The sequence below is a fragment of the Portunus trituberculatus genome, chromosome 42, assembly GCF_017591435.1.
Source record: "Portunus trituberculatus isolate SZX2019 chromosome 42, ASM1759143v1, whole genome shotgun sequence".
NCBI lineage: Eukaryota > Metazoa > Arthropoda > Malacostraca > Decapoda > Portunidae > Portunus > Portunus trituberculatus.
The window spans coordinates 2,117,501-2,120,000 of NC_059296.1; the positions used below are offsets into that span (position 1 = coordinate 2,117,501).

Consider the following 2,500-nt stretch of genomic DNA (forward strand, 5'->3'; position numbering starts at 1 on the left):
GTGTGGAATTTGAATATTTTTAAACATTTGTGTGTTATTTACCATACGAGAGAGAGAGAGAGAGAGAGAGAGAGAGAGAGAGAGAGAGAGAGAGAGAGAGAGCACATATACCAAAGTAGCATTACCAGTTTCGCATTAAAACCTAACCTAATCTAATCTAAGAGACTAAAGCTTTATTCTGCCACAGTTAAAATATCCAAGGTTACTGTAATGAATTAACAAACGTCTTAGGAGCAGCAGCAGTGGCAGGATTAACACTAAGCCTCACTTTTAAGCTCTTTAGTCTCGCACGTTATTACAGAGAAGCACCTTAACCCTTCTCTTGTCTGTCTTCCTTTCTCGCGTGTGTGTGTGTGTGTGTGTGTGTGTGTGTGTGTGTGTGTGTGTGTGTGTGTGTGTGTGTGTGTGTGTGTGTGTGTGTGTGTGTGTGTGTTGAAGGAAGACCCATAGTGACGTCATTGCAGGCACAGGCTTCTCCACACCACACCACACGACAACACACCACACCACAACACACCACACCACACCACACCACACCACACCACACCAGACCACACCACGCCCAACACCACACTGCGCCGCCCCTTCCCACGCCCCGCACTCACGTCTATTCCCAGGCAACGCACTCACTTTCCCACGCCTATCCCAAATAACGGAGCTCATTCTCCCACGCATCTACTCACGCACTTTCACAGGTCATGGATGTACGTATGCACTCACCTCACTTTCCAAAACTAACGCAACTCACTTTCACACACATGTACTCAACGCACCTTCCCGAACACGAACACACACGCACGCACATACACACATCATCATCATCACTAATTCTGCAGCGTTGGAATATAAAATTGTAACGATTTGATTGGATAAAATTGCCAATTACATATACATCTGTGAAAAATTATATATATAAAATTCCGATGACTGAAAATAATGGAAGTTGTAATGCTCGTAAAGAAGAAATTATATTAATAAATAGGAACCTTAAAAATAATAATGAAAATAATGATAAAGCTGGGTTTGTCATTGTCTCGTCAGAATAAATCGTTCATGCAGCAAGATTTAGCTAACCTTCGTTCATTACGTTATTATACAGACCACCTTCTTATTCCCTCCCAAGGCCGATTCAGACGCTCACCTCCTCCTCCTCCTCCTCCTCCTCACTGTGCTTGGGTTTGCTTCCATTCGCTCAATAAGGGAGAAGGAAAAAAAAATAACAAAAATAGCTGCAAAATGTGTGTGTGTGTGTGTGTGTGTGTGTGTGTGTGTGTGTGTGTGTGTGTGTGTGTGTGTGTTTTCCTCCTCCTTGTCGAGGAAGTGACAATCCAGACTTTTTGACTCTTTTTTTTTTACATTATTTTTCTTTTCCGTTCTGCGAATAACACACACACACACACACACACACACACACACACACACACGAAAAAAGTGAAGTATTTCTAACGAAGGTGACGCATAACAGAAAGGATCAAATGCCGCCTTGTACCACACACACACACACACACACACACACACACACACACACACACACACACACACACACACACACACACACACACACACACACACCTGCTAAGCCATTAACGACCAACAAAATGACTCACACTCACTAAAAAAAAACAGATCAACTCACTCACTCATCACACACACCAATAAATCACCAATATTTTCTCTCCCACATTCATTGCGAGAACCACGTGGCTCCCTTGTACGTGGATACCTAACCTAACCTAACCTAACCTTACCCTACCCTAACCTACCTTACCCTACCCTAACCTAACCTAATCTAATGCAAGGTAATGTAACCTGACGTACACTTCCCGCTATGTCAGGAAGAGGAAGGACAGGTAAGCATATTCCAGGTAAATAAACACTGACTCAAGAAAAAGCAACACTCACTAAAGCGATGATTGGTGGTGGTGGTGGTGGTGGTGGTGGTGGTGGTGGTGGTGGTGGTGGTGGTGGTGGTGATGGTGGGGAACAGGAAGTTAGGAGAAAGGAGGAGAAAGGAAAGATAATGTTCATATGACTCGCTGTTATTGAGAAGAGGAAGAGGAAGAGGAGGAGGAGGAGGAGGAGGAGGAGGAGGAGATGAAACAGAATATGGAAGAGAACAAAGATGATGATGATGAGAACGGTGAAGACGAGAAGACAAGAAAATGCAAGGAAGAGGAGGAGGAGGAGGAGGAGGAGGAGGAGGAGGAGGAGGAGGAGGAGGAGGAGGAGGAAGGAAATTAACATAATATATACCTTAGGAGACATTACCGTTCCTATCAAGGCAAAAGCAAGTCTCGTCTCCTCTCCCCTCCCCTCCTCTCTTTCCCGCTGACACAGAACACTTCCCTCCGTCTCCCCTCACCTCCACCTCCACCTCCACCTCCCGCCTCTTATTCTCAGGCGTGAAGACCGAGGCAAGAAATATATAAACAAGCAACGCAAATTCCATCACGCACGCTGCTGACTGTGGGAGGAAAAACAATAGATTCTGTCATATCAT

General features: G+C 44.8%; 1 protein-coding gene across 3 annotated transcripts in view; it reads right to left on the reverse strand.

Annotated features, from left to right (window-relative positions):
- Positions 1-2,500, reverse strand: part of LOC123517792 (epidermal growth factor receptor kinase substrate 8-like) — a 101,623-nt gene that overhangs the window by 88,114 nt on the left and 11,009 nt on the right. The window lies entirely within an intron of this gene.